This window comes from Dama dama, chromosome 32 (assembly GCF_033118175.1).
Source record: "Dama dama isolate Ldn47 chromosome 32, ASM3311817v1, whole genome shotgun sequence".
Classification (NCBI taxonomy): domain Eukaryota; kingdom Metazoa; phylum Chordata; class Mammalia; order Artiodactyla; family Cervidae; genus Dama; species Dama dama.
In genome coordinates this window covers 34,042,760-34,063,246 of record NC_083712.1, presented here as the reverse complement: position 1 = coordinate 34,063,246, position 20,487 = coordinate 34,042,760, and the positions used below count along the sequence as shown (strand labels likewise).

Sequence of the window (20,487 nt, the reverse complement as noted above, 5' to 3'; positions counted from 1 at the left end):
ACTGAAAGTATTACATAAGGAATGCATTACATACATTACTGAATGTATTACATAATACATATGTAATACATAAGGAAGAGCTGCATATAATTGGCTTTTTTGAGCCAGTCAAGTCTGTCCTACTCTACTGCTGAAGACCAAATTTAGTTTGGCTTGTCATGCTGAAATTGGTAAACTCAAAGAAGTAGTAGTGTGCATTTCAAGGCAACATGTTGAAGTGTTTCTGGAACATTTATTAAAATATCTTTTCTAACAATGTCCACTTTTTGAAAATGAAAATTTATATTTCCCTACTTCTGTCTCATAAGTATTCCTGTGAGTTTGTGTCATCTTCTGGTATGGTCATGTTCAAATTTTAAATAGTTTATTTCTTTCTTTTCAAGTGAGTGAAAACAAATTCCTGTGATGTAAGAAAGAGAAGTTGCAAATTCAATATGTAAACTGAGGAACCCAGAGTGATGCTGTTTGTATTTCACATAATTCATGATTCCATAGGATCTCTAATCAGAGGCTGGGACAGCCCTTCCTGATGGTTTAGATGATTATTCACTTATTTCTGGACCTTTATGACTCCACATGCCACAAGGTTAATAGATGAATTTGATGAAGTGTCTTATTACCTTCAATACACTTGGCATGCAAAGCAGATCACTTAACATTCCTATTTACATACAAACTTGTCTTTATTCTGCTCTGATAACTTTATATTAAAACATTCAGCATCACAGCAGCACTTAAGGTAATGAAGGATTTTGTGTTTAATATGGGTGTTCATAAAATATTTACAGATTGTTGTGTGTGTGTATGGATGGATGAAAAATAGATGTTACATTTCTTTATAAACCCCAAGTGCTAATCATGTATGAGGGACAGAGGAAGAGCACTCTTGGATATAAATTACATTCTAATCACTTTTGGTTCACATACCACTGGAGCAACAGTCATTACGCTGCTCTTCACATAAAAGATGCATTTTGTTGTTTAAAACATCACTATGAGAGGGACTTTCCTGGCCATCTAGTAGCTGAAACTCCACCTTCCAAGGCAGGGGGCATAGGTTCTAGCCCTAGTCATGGAACTAAGATCTCACATGCCTCAAGACCAAAAAAATCAAAAACATAAAACAGAAGCAATATCATAACAAAGTCAATAAAGACTTTAAACATAGTCCACATTAAAAAAAACAACTTGATAAAACGTCACAATGAGAGAAAAATAATAGTACGTTCTCCACAAATACTTGTTTTCTGCCTACCCGTGTGAATTAAAGAATCAATAAATCATTTGATATCTTGGTAGGAAATTTCCTTTCGTTTCCCATTGGCATGGTCCAGTATGCACTGTGATCCCACAGAGTGAAACATTTGCTTTATCACTAGGGTTTCACTTTAACAATTTAGACTGGCTTTACCCAGAGAGCTCCTCTGTCTTTCCAGGTGAAAAGTGAAAGTGAAGTCACTCAGTTGTGTTTGACTCTTTGTGACCCCATGAACTGTAGCCTACCAGGCTCCTCCATCCATAGGATTTTCCAGGCCAGAGTACTGCAGTGGGTTGCCATTTCCTTCTCCAGGAGATCTTCCCAACCCAGGGATTGAACCCAGGTCTTCCACATTTCAGGCAGACTCTTTACTGTCTGAGTCACCCTGTTCCTAGAAATTTCAGCACCAGAGCTATTTTTCCCACTGGGTCCTGGCTCTGGGAGGCACAGGTAGACAGCCGAGCCTCCCTGTCATGGTTCCATGGGGACCTGGAGGCTTTATGTTCTAGGGACAAGGACTATGAGACCACAAGCAGATCAAAGGCGTGAAAAGGGAAGTGAACGTGTTCATTGCTCAGTCACGTCCGACTCTTTAGGACACCACGGACTGCAGTCCGCCATGTTTCTCTGTCCCTGCTGGAGTGGGGAGCCATTCGCTTTTCCAGGGGATCTCCCCGACCGAGGGATCGAAACCAGGTCTCCTGCATTGCAGGCAGATTCTTTCCTCTCTGAGCCACCAGGAAAGTATGCTCCAGTGACAGGGAATGTGAGATGACAAGCAGATGAGAGGCACAACCTCTGGGAAAAAAGCCCCCACCTCGCAGCACTGGCAGGAAGTCATGGAAAGTGTTCCGGTTTCTCAGGTGTCCATGGACTTTTTAGAAATAGCATATGGAGCCCTGATCTAGAGTTGCCAGGATTTAGAACTATTCTAGCCTCTCTAGCACTGGTCAGCCTATTTAAAAACAAAACTTGACACTCCTTTTCTTTATCACCACAAAGACTCCTTTAAGATTCTCTTGACAAAATATTTTTTACAAGAGACTAAAGGAGCATTTGACACTTTATTTTACAGCTATTGGTATCTATGATTCTATGCGAATAAGGGCTATAATTAATAAATATTTGGAGGGTAAGAAAGAAGGGAGGGGAGGAGGGAGGAATAAGGAAGAGAGGGAGAGAGAGAAGAAATAATGTGATTTTTTTAAAGTTTCTGAAGTAACTTGGATAATGAATATGGTTTTGTGAGCCAAGTCCATCTCCAAACTTTGTCGTCTCTAAACATGTAGTTTAGACCTGTCCTTTGAATGATATTCTAATACTGTCATGCCCTGACGAATGAGGCTGTCTTACTCCTCCTTGGCTTGAAAACTTGAGAGTCCTGTAGGGGACTGGTCAAATTGTACACCTCAGAAAGACTTGTTGGATGGACGGTGGACTCCTAACACATGAACTAAAATCCAAAGCAGAATGTGGAGATGTTAAAGAAGGAAATATTTTGGAAAGAACTGAGGCAGCCTTTAAGAAACTATCTCACAGAAATAAGGTTTTTCTTTTCTAAAAACCTTTTTAACCATCTCCTGTACCATGATTAAACTTACACACACACACACATGGATACAAGGGGAATAAAGACTGAGGTGATCAGCATGTTGAAATTTTGAATTTATCTTTAATATCCTAAATCTGAAGAAATAAAAGAATAAAGAAAATCAGCAAAATCATTACCCACACAGTATTCATGGAAATTATTGGGAAATAAATCCCTTTACCAGGACTGATGACTGTTCTCTGTTTTAGTAAGCGCATCTGCTTTTTATCACTGTACAACAAATTACCACAAACTTCAGTTCAGTTCAGTCGCTTAGTCATGTCCAACTCTTTGCAACCCCATGATCTGCAGCACGACAGGCTTCCCTGTCCAACACCAACTCCTGGAGTTTACTCAAACTCATGTCCATCAAGTCGGTGATGCCATCCAACCATCTCATCCTCTGTCATCCGCTTCTCCTCCTGCCTTCAGTCTTTCTCAGCATCAGGGTCTTTTCTAGAGTTAGTTCTTCCCATCAGGTGGCCAGAGTATTGGAGCTTCAGCTTAAGCCTCAGTCCTTCCAATGAATATTCAGGACTGATTTCCTTTAGGATTGACTGGGTGGATCTCCTTGCAGTCCAAGGGACTCTCAAGAGTCTTCTTCCACACCACAGTTCAAAAGCATCAATTCTTCAGCACTCAGCTTTCTTTATGGTCCAACTCTGACATCCATACATGACTACTGGAAAAATCATAGCTTTGACTATTCAAACCTTTGTAGGCAAAGTAATGTCTCTGCTTTTTAATATGTTGTCTAGGTTTTTCATAGCTTTTCTTCTAGAAGCAAGAGTCTTAATGTCATGGCTGCAGTCACCATCTGCAGTGATTTTGGAGCCCCCAAAAATAAAGTCTCTCACTGTTTCCATTGTTTCCCCATCTATTTGCCATAAAGTGATGGGACCAGATGCCATGATCTTAGTTTTCTGAATGTTGAGTTTTAAGCCAGCTTTTTCATTCTCCTCTTTCACTTTCATCAAGAGGCTCTTCAGTTCTTCTTCACCTTCTGCCATAAGGGTGGTGTCACCTGCATATCTGAGGTTAGTGATATTTCTCCCAGCAATATTGATTCCAGCTTGTGCTTCATCCAGCCCAGCATTTCACATGATGCACTCTGCATATAAGTTAAATAAGCAGGGTGACAACATACAGCCTTGACGTACTCCTTTCCCAATTTGCAGCCAGTCTGTTGTTCCATGTTTGGTTCTAACTGTTGCTTCTTGACCTGCATACAGGTTTATCAGGAGGCAGGTAAGATGGTCTGGTATTCCCATCTCTTTCAGAATTTTCCACAGTTTGTTGTGAGCCATACAGTCAAAGGCTTTAGCGTAGTCAATGAGTAGAAGTACCTGTTTCTCTGGAACTCTCTTGCTTTTTCTATGATCCAATGGACATTGGCAATTTGGTCTTTGATTCCTCTGCCTTTTCTAAATTCAACTTGAACATCTGGAAGTTCTCAGTGCATGTACTGTTGAAGTCTAGCTTGGAGAATTTTGAGCATTACTTTGCTAGTGTGTGAGATCAGTGCAATGGTGCAGAAGTTTGAACACTGTTTGACATTGCCTTTCTTTGGGATTCCCTGGTGGCTCAGAGGTAAAGCCTCTGCCCACAATGCGGGAGACCTGGGTTTGATCCCTGGGTCAGGAAGGTCCCCTGGAGAAGGAAATGGCAACACACTCTAGTACTCTTGCCTGGAAAATTCCATGGGCTACAATCCATGGGGTTGCAAAGAGTTGGACACGGCTGAGCAACTTCATTTTCACTTTTATTTGGGATTGGAATGAAAACTGACCTTTACTATACAATGAAAGTTTTCCACAAACTTAGCCGCTTCAAACAATACACACTGATTATCCCACAGTTTTTGTGGTTTAGGAGTCCAGACACAGTGTAACTGGGTCCCTTGCTTAGGGACTCATGGGTGTTGGCCAGGACTGTAGTCACATTTGAGATTCAACTAGGGTAGAATCTGCTTCCAAGGTCATTCATAATGCTGACAGAATCTACTTCACTGGCTCTTAGCTGGAGGACACCCTCAGTTCCTGAGGTCACCCACAGTTCTGAGTGGGGTTCCCCAATGTGGCCATTTGTTTCCTCAAAGGCAGTAAGAAAAGGAGAAACTCCAGCAAGGCATATAATCATCTGCAATGTAATCAGGCAATACACACACATACACACACAGGTAATTACATATATCTGGTCAACCTTGCTGCGTTCTATCAGTAAGAAACAAGTCAAAGGCCCTGATGCCTTCATGGAGAGGCTGGAAGAGAATGACCCGAGGTCAGGTATCACGGGGACTATTTTCAGATCTGTTCACCACAGTAAGCAATCATCTTCAAATGACCCCCCGAAATTACACAGGGATATTCTTAATGTTTTTCTGTGAAATTGTTGCAAAAGGGCAGTGTGACATAAAGTGAGAATGAACATCAACCTCATTAGGAAATTAGGAAAAAATATGCCTAGAACTGAACTTATCTGATTTATCTATAAACAAAAGCCAAATAGAACCCCAAACAGCAAGTGTCACATGTTTCTCCCATAATCTTATGGACCTGAGTGCCAAAAGCTGCACTTTCCATTCTTTTAGAGCAAGAAGTTTGGACTAATTTTCTTCTAAATTCAAAGGGAGTCTTGCTTTTATTCTTAATTGTGTTTGATATCCTGTGTTCCCCCCAAAAGCAGCCCCCTCTGTGAATTGGGTAAACAAGAGCTCATTTTGAAAGCACAACTACATCTAAGGCAGGGGGAAAGGTTACTTGTTCCAACTGCCTTATCTTCAGCGGAAATAGATGCCACACTTCTCCAAAGAGTGGTGGATTTTGAGTTCTTCTAGCTGTGCTGACACCACGTTATCCTTTTCAATGGAATCACAAAATGGGGTTTACAGAAGATTGCCTGGGACACTTCTTCTACATCACAATGCAGAGAATGTCTTTTAAGAATTACCGTTCTCTCCCTAATTTGTGGTTAGAATATCATGCTTTGATATCTTCAGAGCAATAGATAAACTAGCTTTTTAAAACAAGATCTTACTGAGCTAAAACACTATCATTGTTGTACCTCTTAGATAGCACTTAATCCTAGTGCTTCTTAACTAAATTTTATCTGTACCAGCTGACAAGCCTCTCTGGTCTGGTTAATACACTTCTTTTTTCTCTTTGCTATATTTTTTTTTACCTTTTAAAAAATTGAAGTATAGTTGATTTACAATATTGAGTTAATTTCAGATGTACAGGAAGATGACTCCATTATATAAATAAGTGTGTGTGTGTGTATATATGTTTTTCAGACTATTTTCCATTATAGGTTGTTACAAGATGCTGAATATAGTTTCCTGTGCTATAAATGCTTGCTATCTATTTTATATCTAGTAGTATATATCATTTAATATAGTACTCCTAATTTATCCCTCTCTTCCTCTCTCTCCCCTCTGGTAAACATAAGTTTGTTTTTTATGTTTGTGAGTTGAGTTTGTTTCTGTTTTATAAATAGAATCATCTGTATTATTTTTTAGACTCCACATATAAGTGATATCATATGACATTGTTTGTCTCTGAGTTATTCATACTTCACTTAGTATGATAATCTCTAGGTCCGTCCATGCTGCTGCAGATGGCAATTCCATTCCTTTTTTGGGTTGAGTAATATTCCATTATATATATGATGTTGTCTGTGACACACACACATCATCTATATATATATACATATACACATCATCTTTATCCATACATTTCTTGATGGGCACTTAGGTTGCTTCCCTGTCTTAACAATTATAAACAGAATAGCACATTTCAATGTTCTTTCTCCCAAACTGGGGAAGCCATATTTCGTAAACAATCCAAACTCTATCTACTGATAGTTTGGGAGAATCAAAAGTCAGGATAAATCACAGTGGCTTGGTCCTTTTGACAAACTGAGACTAACTTGTTAGATACTGTTCATTAATGGCAATTTGAGCAAACTCTGGGAGAGGGTGAAGGCCTGACGTGCTGCAGTCCACGGCGTCACAGAGAGTTGGACACGACGGAGCGAATAAACATCAACAACAACTGCATTAACTCTTCTTGGATCTGGTTTAGTAAAGTGTTACTGCAGGAACATATGTGCTACCTCAGGGACAAGGAAGTAACTTCATTTCCAAAAAGTAAGCATTCCCCCCTGCCTGGCTGGCTGGATTAATCATGTCAGTTGTTAGTTTCACATTTCATAAGAGGGTTTTCAAATCAAGACCCAAAGCTCCTTTTCTCCTCCTACACAGCGGTATGTGCCATTGGTGTTGGGAAACCATCATTTACACATTGTTCAGACTCCTCATCCAAAAGGTCACAGACTTACCCAGATGAGATGTTAATGCTTCCTTTATGCTGAGACCTTTCTAACGTACCTCACTTTTTATTTTAAAAGATCACTGCAGTTACTAAGTGTGGCTTTGATAAATATCACACAGATTAGTCAATGTTCATTGACAACAATTCTAGATGACGGAGGAAATAAAAATCTGTCATTGTCACATGATACTGAAGAATTATACTCTTCCACAATTGATTAGCAAAAGAAGAAAGCTGTTTTGTTTCATTTGCAAAGCTGGGCAGCTTTCAAGTCACTGTTGATAGGCCACTTCTTCCAGGAAGTATTCTCAAATCCCACCATTCAGAATCCTTCCTCCTTCTGTAATCTCATAATATTATCTTGGAACCACTACAACAGCACTCATTTCATGCTCATTCATATCATAGTTTGTTTTTAATGTCTTTTCCAAGTGAATCATAAGTCCAGTTACAACACCATTCAGCTGTTTTTTTTGTGTGTGTGCATGGCAAATTATAGACACTCGTTATTAAAACAAGAAACATCTCTCAGATTTTTTTTAAAATCTTGGAATGTTGTATAGTATCCTGACAACTGGTTTGCTTGATTATTACAGCAACTATGAATCTTCAAGTTAATCAGCTTTCCTCTCTGTGTTTATTAGGGACTTGGTTTACTTTTAGGCATCTCTCCAGAATTTGATGGCATAGATTTTCTTTTTAAATTGAAGTATAGTTGACTTATAATAGTATATTAGTTTCAAATATACAGCACAGGAATTTAGTATGTTGTGCATTATACTCCATTATAGATTATTATAAGATAATGGGTATAATTCCCTGTGCTATAGAGTATATCCTTATTGCTTATCTATTTTATATACAGTAGTTTATACCTCTTAATCTCATACTCCTAATTTGTCTATCAACCCTTCTTTTTCCCCTTTGGCAACCACAAGTTTTTTTTTCCCCTAAATCTGTGAGTCTGTTTCTGTTTGGCATACACATTCCTTTTTGTATTTTTTTTTTTTTTTTGGTTCCACATATAAGTGATATCATACAGTATTTGTCTTTGACTTATTTCACTAAGCATACTGTTCTCGAGGTCCATCCACACTGCTGCAAATGGCAGAATTTCATTCTTTTAAATGGCTGAGTGATATGCCAGTTTGTGTGTGTGTGTGTGTGTGTGTGTGTGTGTGTGTGTGCGTGCGCACATACACAATGGCATAGCCATTGTAAATAATATTGCCATGAACATTGGGGTGTGTGTTTCTTTTCAAGTTAATGTTTTCACTTTTCCCTGATATATACCAAAGGAGTGGAATTGCTGGATGACATGGTAGTTTTATTTATTTATTTTTTTGGCTGCCCCATGAGGAATGTGGGATCTTGGTTTCCTGACCAGGGATCAAGCCTATACCCCCTGCATTGGAAGCACAGGGTCTTCTTAATCATCGGACAACCAGGGACGTTCTTATTTTTAGCTTTTTTATGCTCTTATCTTACTTTTGGCTTTAATATTTTCTTTACATTAAAATTTTTTAAATTCTTCTCTCAAATTAATTCAGTTAGTTATATTAACTCTTTACATTTATGTATTCTTGTGGCTATCTTAACTATGGAATGACACAATGTTTAAACATAACCCAATAAACAGACACTCAACAACTGATTACTGAACTGAATTGATTTTATGGTATTTATGAAATTCTTCTTACATAGGAGCTACTCATTGGCTGTGTTAATTTCAGAAAAAATGGTAGTTAGTTAAAGATGCCAATCATTGGGAAAAAATAAAAAACCTTTATTACATTATGATTTTTTTTTTCTCCACAATAGACCATTATTATCAGAATCACCCAGATAGCAGGTAGGCAGTTACAGGTCTACTATTGGTTTTTGATACCATTTCTTATATTTAAAATGGAGGGGGATGGTTAAAAGATCTCCAAGACTTTCACTTCTCACATTGTGCATTGTGGGATTCTTAAATACCCTTGGCTCTTCACTTCTCTCTGCTTATGTTGACACAGCCCCAGAACATCGGGGAGGAGGTTTAAAAGCTGATATAAATCTTTCAGGCCCTTGGTTTTCAGTGTTGGTTTAAATTTCTAGATTGATGATGAATTTAAAAAGAGCTCCTGGAGAATTTGACAGAGTAAGAATGTCTTTGTGGCCCACCCAGGAAAATCTCAGGACTTTTGTGAAGCTTCACAGTCATGTGAGTATGTGGATGGGGAAATCAATGAAAAAAAAAAAAAAACAAAAACTGAATCCACATTGAGGTAATAGAACATAAGACAGCTAAATCAAATTTCAAAGCTAATTTCTCTGTTAATGGTTAGTCATATATTTTGAAAGCTTAGAAAAACTATTGACGAGAAAGATAAGGCAAGACAGATGGGAAGACTTCCCTGGTGGTCCAGTGGTTAAGACTCTGTGCTTCCAATGCAGGGGACACAGGTTCAATCCCTGGTCAGAGAACCAAGATTCCACCTGCTATGCAGTATAGCCAAAACAATAAATAAAATTATTTTTGAAAAAAAAAAAGATCTTTTAATGTAAAGAAAAATTACTCTTTTAATGTAAAGAAAATATTAAAGCCAGAAGTAAGATAAGTGCATAAAAAAACTACGGAGAAGAAATCATAAAAAGTGAACACTGGACAATGGGAACAGGATGTCGGCTCATGGGATGAGAGTGAAATCAAACCATTATTTCACCCAGTGCCCCAGATTTTCCTGAAACTACCAGGCATGCCCACACATATCTCTGGAAGGCAGTATTCCATGATGTTTAGGACATACACTGTACGTGGCTTCTGTCCACGTATCAGCTATGTTACCTTGGTGGTTTCCTAATTTACTCAGATTACTGTCTGTAACATGAAGATAATAATAGTACTTTGCGCTTAGGGATGCTACATAGATTAAACAAGATGATATATTTATTGGGTTGGCCAACAAGTTTACTCAGGTTTTTCCGTAACATCATATGGGAAAACCTGAACAATCTTTTTAGCTGACCCAATACAATGTAGTGTCTGTCATTCATTCAATGTATATTTATTAAACACCCACTATGCACCAAGCGCTAGTCTTGACATTTAGAATATATTCATGAACAAAACAGAAAAAGATTCCTACCCTTGTGGAGCTTCCTTTATAAATAGCTAACTGTGTGCATGCATGCTCAGTAGTGAAGTCATGTCCAACTCTGTGATCCCATGGAGCCCGCCAGGCTCCTCTGTCCATGGAATTTTTCGGGCAGGAATACTGGAGTGGGTTACCATTTCCTACTCCAAGGGAGCTTGCCAACCCAGGGATCGAACCCATGTCTCCTATATTGCAGGCAGATTCTTTACCACTGAACCACCTGAGACAAGTCCTAAATAACTAATTAGCAGAACTAAATAATAAGGGTTAGGGTTAGGAACCAAGAGGAAGTGTTATCATGCGCAAGCTGGATGTTCTTTAATATGGGGCTGCGTGAAGACAACAAAAGTTGAAGAAAAGCCTTCTGGGAATGGCCAGGGCCTCAGCTTGGCATGTTGTCTCAGGTTTTGGCATCTGCACAGTTTGGCCAGTGTGATTTGTATATTTTCTGACCTGTTTATGCATACTCTTAAAATTTTTATGATTTGAAGGAAAAAGAACGCATCAACAGAACAAAACATATTGCTACAAAATAGGAAAGTCTCTTCACTGAGAACTTCTAATCCACCATGACAAGCATATTTTTTTCCCATTTTTCAAGGTTGTTTCTATGAAATTTAATGTAATATATTTTGTCATGGGCTTTACAGTCAAGGGCATATAACTATATACAAATTTGATAACATTACTGTCACTTTGCAGACTGAATTAAAAAAAAAAAAAGAAGAAACCCACAGATATTTTCAAAAGGGAACATATCTGGCAGAAGAGATAGAAAATAAGGTGTCTGCCAGTCAGGTGTTTATAAGTTCCAAAGCTGCAATTCAGCCATAAAACTGCTAGTACTTTATGCAGAATCCTGATCATTTCTGCTTCTGATACTTGCTTTCACAACTTCAGCATTTTGGGCAAGTTTTTTTTGTCTCCTTTATAAGTGCCAATAAGTCAGTTTTCCTCTACATGCTATATATGAAAGAACTATTGAATTGGAGCTTGTGTTGGAAATTCTTAGTAGGAGGCAGTTCTGAGTGTATAAGAAACTAAGACAAACACAGGATTTAATACTGTTCATTCCCAATTTTGCGATTTTTATAAATCTACTCACTTTCCAGGTGGTGTAGATTTTTAGGATTATCACTATTTGGTAAAGAATACTGTGTCCTAAGCCTTCCATATGTTGGGTGGTTTCTGCTCACAGCAATTTTGCGGGTTAGTAACAACAATTCTCCTCCATCACACATAGAAAACAATTACAAGAAAGTTGTGAACTTTCTCAAGTTTGTAAGGGTCAGAGCCAAGTTCACAGAGAATAATTTATCAAGTAAGGCTTCCCAGGTTGCAATAGTGGTAAAGAACCTGCCTGCCAAGGCAGGAGATGTAAGAGACATGGGTTTGACCAACCAAAGTTGAGAACATCCCTTGGAGGAAGGCATAGCAACCCACTCCAGAATTCCTGCCTGGAGAATCCCATGGACAGAGGAGCCTGGTACGCTACAGTCTGTAGGGTCACACAAAGTTGGATGCAACTGAAGTGACTTAACACCTATGCACAAGACTGAGAGTGGTATGGGTCTAGGGCATGAAGTCCACTTTAGTTAAGACAGGCTTGATAATATGAGCAGGGAAAAGAATATTCTGCAAGGGAGAGCTATTAAAATACATTTAACATTCATCACAAATTATTACATGTACATATTTACACTCAGACATACCTCCTATATTAGAGGATATAAAATTGGGAGTCTGTTTTAGCTTTTGTAATGGGAAGGTCTAAGGTGATCTTTTCTGGCCATGACTGCCCAATGCCAAGGAGGTTATACCAGCACAGATTTTGATCTTCACTCTCTAGAGATTACTGTTCAATAAATCTTGGGTGGGGAATGACTAGGCATATTTTACAAACATTCCTCAGATGAAGCTGGTGTGAAGTTGCAGTTGAAAAGCATGTGCTTCAAGATATTTAATATCTGCTGATAATTCAACCCCTGACCACTTCGTCAGTAGTGCCTAAGAGGCTACAAAGAAAAACATCATGTTTAATTAATCGCCTTTCTACTTGTATGACTTGATAAAGACACACACATATATACACATGTGCCTTCAGTGACCAGAGCATTGGAAGAGCTCTTGTTTTTAACCACCATTTAAAACAATCGTGTAGTGAATGCATCGTAGATTAGATCCAAAAAGAGAAAAAAAGCGATACTGGTAGAAAACCTAGTGAGATCCAAATACAGTATGAAGTTTAGTTAATATGGTAAGTCCTGTACATGCAAACCTTCAAGTTGAGGACTTTTAAAAATGTGAAGGTGCCTGTGGATGCCAGCTTTAGTGCTATATTACTGTACTTTTCAAGGTACTATACGGCAAGATTAAAGATGTTTGGTCTCTGGGTTTGTTTTTTATATATTATTTTTGTGAAAAGCATTATAAATCTATTATAGTACAGTACAGTCCTTTATAGCTGACTGTGTTAGTTGGGTACCTAGGCTAATTTTGTTTGACAAATTGGACTTAATGAACATGCTCTCAGTATATATAGGGGGCCTTCTATAGTATTATACTGATGTTAATTTCCCAGCTTTAATTAATTACTGTGCTTATGCAAACTTCCAACCTTTGGGGAAGCTGGGTGAAGAGTGGATGGGAACTCTGTACTTTCTCTGCAACTTTGATGCCAACCTAAGATCATTCTAAAATAAAAAGGAAAGTTTTCAAAACATCATCAAATCCAGATACAAAATGGAAGTGTCACTTCCGTTTTCCAGGTTACGAAGCAGATCCTAAGGTAGCCCACAGCTTTTAAGTTTCTCTCTTCCATAACTGACGCTGTAAGTGACAATGGGGAAGGCAGAGAGAAGGGAGGAAGTGAAAGGTAAGGAGGAGCAAAGAGATCAAGAGAACAGTGAGGAGAAGCAGAATCCAGGAGAACCCAGCTCAGGGAAGGTGCTGGAGGCTGCATAAAGCTTCTCTGAATCACAGAGATTACACTGATCCTTTGAGAGATTTCTCTCTGCTGACTGGTGTACACTGAACGGGATCACATGGTTGAATGCTTTTGGCATTTAGCAAAAGCTAAGGGGGCAGGGCCCCGGTAGGACATGGGGAATCAAGTTCTAAAGGGTTATTGAAAAAAAGGTACTAAATGAATAAAATAGGGAGTTAACGTTGATGCAAATTGACTTGAGAAATGAAGAGGGGCTCATTACAGAGCACTGAAAAAGGAGAATTGGGCAGGAGGGAAAAATGAAGATTGTCAGGAACAAAAGAACAGAGGATTGAGACCTTTGGTGTCTATGTTCTACAGGTTGTTCCTGATCAGAGGTGAAGCATGGAATGACTGGTACAGCCAGATACCTTCTCCAAAGTCACATATTTCATCGATGACTCCTTCTTAAGTAAAATAAACTTACGTTACTATACACAGTGTCCAAATTAAGTAGCCTGTGACCTTTGGTTTTCCCAAAGGATTCCTGCCTTTGGAAGACTTCTTTCTTCCCACCCCAGACTTTCCCCTCTGTGAGCTTCTCTTCTGATGCACCTTTCAAAATAAACCAGCACAGGAAGGATATAGGGGTGTTTGAGCAATCCCATTTCCATCCAAACAAGTTCAGGCAGTTGAAGGCTACACGCCCAGGTTTGGGGGTGTGCATGACAATGGTGTCCCAGGATCACTCATTTGATCAAGTTGGGGCAGATAAGTACACAGGGGTACGACATGCGTTACAACATGTTGGGAGCTTATGAACCATCTAATAACCCACTGCAGGATGTAGTTGACAGCCAGGTCCCAGAACTCATAAAAGAGGACAAAGACAAAGAAATGAATGAAATATAACTCCTGTATAAAGTTGATTACAAGAGGTTGATAAGAGGAGAGATATGTGGGGGAAAAAATAAAAAACTTTCACGTAAGTAGTTTGGAATGTGATTATATAAACTGGAACAGGAGTAAAACCCACAGCCTTTCGCATTTGACAGAAATGAGAGTTTAGGGAAAAGAAAAGTTAGTGTATCTTTCCTATTTATATTTCCCTACTGTTCAGATAGCTATTATTTGGTAGTCCTGTATTGGTTGAAAAAAAAAAATCCTGTATTTCTGTTTTTCTTAAGGGAGGTAATTATGTGCCTCTCTTTTTAACTGCAAAAACTCAAAACTTTTTTGTTTTTGGTGGTTTCCACCTGGAAGGTGAGTCCCAGGTCAGAGTACCTGTGTGACACATATTTGGGTTTGGGATTGGAATCAGAGGGATCTATCAAAACTGTGGTCCAGAGCCATGTGTGTGTTTATTCTTATTGTTTATTCTTATTGATCTCAAGTAAACAATAAGCTGCTGCACTAACTTACATTTCATTTTGCACTTGGATATTAAAATTGTTCATTCTGAGCTTTCTTCACTGAAGAGGTGGTCTGTTGGCAGTAGTTACGAGGCTGGAGTCTGAGGCTAGATGGCCTGGGATAGATTGTTAGCTCTGCCACTCAATAGTTGTGTGTGATCTCAGTTTATAACTGTTTACACTCAGGTTTCTTCTCTGCAAAATGGGGATGACAGTACTTATCTCATAGGACTGAAGGGACTAAATGAGTTCAGAGATGTAGAGTGTCTGGAACTTTCCCTGACACATGGTATACAAGGATTGGCTATTATCATCATTATCATTCATTGTGCGCTAAGTCAGTAAGTCGTGTCTGACTCTTTGCGACCCCATGGACTAAAGCCCACCAGGCTCCTCTCTCCATGGGATTCTCCAGGCAAGAATTTTGGAGTGGGTTGCCATTTCCTTCTCCAGGGGAATCTTTCTGACCTGGGGATCAAACCTGAGTCTCCTGCTTGGCAGCAGAGTCTTTATGTCTGCATCACCTGGGAAGCCCTATCATTCATTCATTCATTCATCTGGGAAGCCCTACAGTCATTCATTGTAGGAGGGTCAAATCCCTTACTTTACCTGCAGCTTTGACATGGTACTTTAGAGGGGGAGTGGAGGAGCACGAGATGGACAGAGAAACTAAGCTAAATCCTCCTCTTCACACACAAAACACCCAAGGAAAACTGTAGGAGGCGAGTGTGCAGAAATGGAGGTAAAAATTTGGCTTGGTGTCTTAAAATGAAATTTCTCCAGAGCTCAACACAGTCATCAGTTTGATTCTTGGATTTCTCATCCTGTTTGTGTGTGTCCTAGATTCAGAATCATAAAGTGGGCCAGAGTTTTCAACACTTCTTAGATTACAGCTATTAAATCACTCTTTTGAATCACACACTGCTCAAAATATGGTTGTACTTAGCACATGGTCATGGTTTTTTGCCTTAAACAGCGTGCCAAAATTCATTAGACTAATCTTTCTTCTAAATGACCCTCAACATTACTATTTCTTACACAGTGAATTTCAGAGCTTGCTATTGATTTTCAAATCACTTTGAGAGGCACTGCCCTCTTTTGTGTGGTTAGAGCTGGCTGTCAATCATCACCTCATGATGAGGGGTGGGGTGGAAATGAGAAGTTACCTATCTTCTCTAGACTTTGAGATTTTATAAGCTAGTAAGATAAATTTAAAAAAAAATAAGGATTGATATCAAGTTGCCAAATTTATTTTTGAAGGAAAACAAACATAATTATCATCTATTGTCACCGTTCATAAAAAAGACTCTTTAATACTTTGATAATACAGTTATATATAGTATAAGTGATACTTGCACATACACACATTTTCAGAAGAAGCCTGTCAAGTGGAATATGAGAAGGAAAATGTCTATTTTTCAATAAATTTTGACATTTTTTTTCTCAGTTAGAATGTAAGAGCCATTCCTACTTGTCTCCATTACCCAGAGCCATTTTTAGAATTTAAAAGGTACTTAATATTTGTTGAATAAATGAATGACTATACATGTCTGCAAATTACACAGTCATCCTTTCTTTCAATTTTTCATTACAGACGATCTCTAATAAAACATCATTAGAGTCCAAACAGTACTGGAAACTTCTAATCTATTAAAATAGACTTGGGAGTTCGCCACAAACTAAGTGGAAAAAGACTAGAGGGCGATATAATTGTATACTTAAAAGTCCACAAAAATGATAGTAAGATTTTTGAAAAGGTTGCTAAATATTTTTATAATTAAAAAATGGGAATTTAAAAAGATATTCTAGCCAGTGTACTTCAAACTGTGTTTTAGGCTATGGTTTTTCCAGTGGTCATGTATGGATGTGAGAGTTGGACTATAAAGAAAGCTGAGTGCTGAAAAATTGATGCTTTTGAACTATGGTGTTGGAGAAGACTCTTGAGAGTCCCTTGGACTGCAAGGAGATCCAACCAGTCCATCCTAAAGGAGATCAGTCCTAGGTGTTCATTGGAAGGACTGATGCTGAAGCTGAAACTCCAGTACTTTGGCCAACTCATGTGAAGAGTTGACTCATTGGAAAAAAGCCCTGATGCTGGGAGGGGTTGGGGGCAGGAGGAGAGGGGGCCAAAGAGGATGAGATGGTTGGATGGCATCACCAACTCGATGGACATGGGTTTGAGTAAACTCCGGGAGTTGGTGATGGACAGGGAGGCCTGGTGTGCTGCGATTCATGGGGTCACAAAGAGTCAGACATGACTGAGCCACTGAACTGAACTGATAAGAATCGATTCTTAATGAGTCACCATCCCCTTTAAAACATGAGATAGAGGAGCAGAGTATAGAATAGAAATATCACTGTGCATCACATAGGTGATGTTTTGTGTTATAAAAATCATTCTATTATTTCTGGAATTAAATAAATACACATGAAGATATCAATGAACACATTGTGGACTGTGGGTCTCAGTGGCAAAAAGCGTGTGATCCACTTACATAGACCTCTTTGTTGCCTCTAGTCAAAGACAAAGCCATATGCAACAGTTCTTACTTCATTGCTTTCTTGGAAAGAGTGCCTCAAATCTTCCTTGAGGTAGTAATGCATAATAAATAACCAAACTAGAGTGTAACTTTGCTAAATGTTTTATGTCAATTATTTTGATGGGATCAGTTAAAGAGTAGAATAGCAAATATTGTAGTATGTATGTGCTCAGTCATTTCTGACTCTTTGTGACCCCGTGGACTGTAGGCCACCAGGCTCCTCTGTCCATGGCATTTTCGGGCAAGAATACTGGAGTGGGTTGCCATTTCCTTCTCCAGGGGATTTTCCCAGGAGGATTTTTTGAAAGAGATGAGAAAGAGAAGATAAAAAGCACTGAAAATGTTGAACTCTACCTGAATCCTGTGCTCTTGGAACATAATGATTAAGAGATCTCACCAGTCTTTTGTGTTCTGGCCAACAACTCACCGCAAAGAACCAGTCTTTGTGCACACTAAGATAAGACCCATGGCCTCCCTTCCTCATGATCCCCATAAGACTTGTAATCCCCTGTTTATCTGTCTCTGTATAACCCCAGACCCCTTTCCTTTGCTTCAACGTCTTCATCATTAATATCATTGCAGTATCATTTGCAATATTTTGAATAAAATAATATCTTTAATTGTCTGGTGCATCTTGTCTTGACAGTTTGGTATCATGACTTGAACACATTGGCTCTTGCATTCAAATCCTTGTTTACTCCAGACAAGTAATGAGGCCTCTTAGGAACCACAGAGCTCCATTCCTAGTCCAGGGATTCAGTGATGAGTCTAACTGGTTCTAACTGGTCCTGTAATGTCAACTCTTGTTCACTGATAGCAAGTCAAGGGTTTGATTGGCATTCCTGTTGAGTATTCATTTGTTTTCTGGTGAACTTCTTTGGGTTTTGTGGCCTGACCATTTGGTGATCTCTGTAAGTGGATTAATGACTTGTGGAGATCTTGTCTCTCTTGGGTGAAGATGACAGAGAGTTTGGCTTGTTACTCTTTTCTGTTTGTACTTTGAGGTCAAATCAATGAAGATTCATATCCACTGGGAAGGGAACAGCTTTTTCATAGGGACCAGTAACTTTTGTAGTTCTGTGTTTACTCTTCACCCATAGCTTAAATTTTAAAATTGAAGCTAAACTCTGTCTGCATTTCTGTGTGTCTGTAATTCAGAAAGGACTACCTCTCACTGTATGAGCAACGAATATTTTCCTACCTAGTAAAGTATTACCAGATTAGACTGTAAAATCTCTTATAGGAGCTTGATTTTATTTGGCTTAGAGATAAAATATCATTTGTATAAACTGAATATTTCTAAGGTTCCCAGAAATTAAGGAAATCGATACTAAATTGAGTTATTTACTCAAAACTGGATTGATATGAAGCTGAATTACTGGATATCTAAATCTAATGGGGAAAAAATGGGAAAAAAGTAAGACAGACTATTGAAATGATGATCACTAAACATAATTTTGAGGTTATTTACATTTTCCCTTTTATTTTTATGTATTAAGTTGGCCAAAAAGTTTGTTTGGGTTTTTCCGTAAGATAGTACAGAAAAATCAGAATGAACCTTTTGGCCAACTCAATATTAGAGCGAGGCTAGACATTTTGGGGTCTGCTAACAAATGTATTCCTTTTTGCCATTTTGCACTATAAGGGATATGAATGGCTACTAAAAGTTGTGAAATGTATTCAAGTGTGAGTTCTGCTAGTCTGCTATAAAATGCTGGTGTATAACAGACAGTTCACAATCACTCATCTCCCTTATTCCTCTGGAAAATAAAAGTTACTGTGGTTAAATATATAATGATGTATGTGAATAAGACTCTATGAGGATTAATAGTGGCAAAGAGGTACAACTTTGGAAGCAAGATTTGCAGGATATGTTTTGGTTAAGAAAAAAAAAATAGCTTAATCCTAAAATCAAATGGCTAGTTGCTAATGTGTAGGACAGAATCCAAGTGGATTCAGAGAGTTGTAGAGGCTTCTGGAAAGAGAGTCAAAGCTGTAGTCAAACCTGGTTAAAGCTTGAGGAGTTCATTTATAAGATTTTTCAAAATGACATTTAGTATCAAACACTATACGGACGCAAAGTAGAACTAGCTTTTCTCTCCATTAAAAAGACAAACTTTTATGGGATTACTAGTCCAGTTTTAATAAAAGCTATAAATGTTTTGCTTCTCCTTCTGAGTAATCTGCCTAGAAGGCAAAGATTCTGTGTCTTAGAACAATTTCCTGTATTTTATGTTGACTTTACTATCGTCTTGATTATCTAAGGAAACAAAATCTTTTTACTTTTGAAAAAGTTAAGATTCTTTACAATCACATTACCATCTGTGTTTACTTTTAAAATCTTCTACTGTCCCTTTAGTTAAGCAGGTAGTGAAGTACTGTTTCAAACAACCCTTGGTCTTATCTTAATCAGGAGTATAAATCTGCTGACTTTTGGTATTTTTCCTTCCCGAAACTGAGCCCTACATGATATCTTTTGCATCTAAAACTGTCTTTGATATTTGCCAAAGAGTTCCTGGAAATCACAGGAATGTGTTATTCCACCTTGTAAAAAGGGAGATACTAAAAACAATTAGGTTTATTTGCTATGTTACTGCTAATGAGTTGTATGGGAATCACTGTCAAATTCGAAGCTATGCTTAGCCTTCCCTAGGATAAATCTATTAGGGTAAAACATCATTACCGTAAATATTTCAGAAATTGTGTGCTGTACAGGAAATTCCTAGAGAATCGTCAATACCTTTCCTACCCCTAATATGTTTCTTTTTGAGCCCCATGTGAAGGGTTGACTCATTGGAAAAGACCCTGATGCTGGGAGGGGTTGGGGGCAGGAGGAGAAGGGGACGACAGAGGATGAGATGGCTGGATGGCATCACCAACTCCATGGACATGAGTTTGAGTAAACTCCGGGAGTTGGTGATGGACAGGGAGGCCTGGCGTGCTGCAGTTCATGGGGTCTCAAAGAGTCGGACACGACCGAGCGACTGAACTGAACTGAACTGAACTGCCTTGCCTAATATTCAGACAACAACAGCACAATGTCATCATAGTTTGTTAGTTTTAAAATGTTAACTCAGTACCATGCCCCAGAAATTCCATTCCTGGGTATACACCCAAGAGAAATTAAAATATATGTTACATATAAATGTGTATGCAAATGTTTATAGTAGCCTTATTCACAGTAGAAAAAAATAAAGTATATCTGTGCATCAGAATACCATTTAGCAATAAAAAGAAATGGAATATTGATAAATGCTACAACATGAATGAGCCTTGAAAACATGCTAAGTAA

General features: G+C 38.5%; 1 protein-coding gene and 1 non-coding gene across 2 annotated transcripts in view; one reads left to right on the top strand and one right to left on the bottom strand.

The window, feature by feature from the left end:
- NRG1 (neuregulin 1) overlaps window positions 1-20,487 on the bottom strand; it is a 1,115,683-nt gene that overhangs the window by 501,032 nt on the left and 594,164 nt on the right. The window lies entirely within an intron of this gene.
- TRNAG-UCC (transfer RNA glycine (anticodon UCC)) lies at window positions 9,574-9,646 on the top strand. The gene has a single exon. It is a non-coding gene; the product is annotated as a tRNA-Gly (tRNA).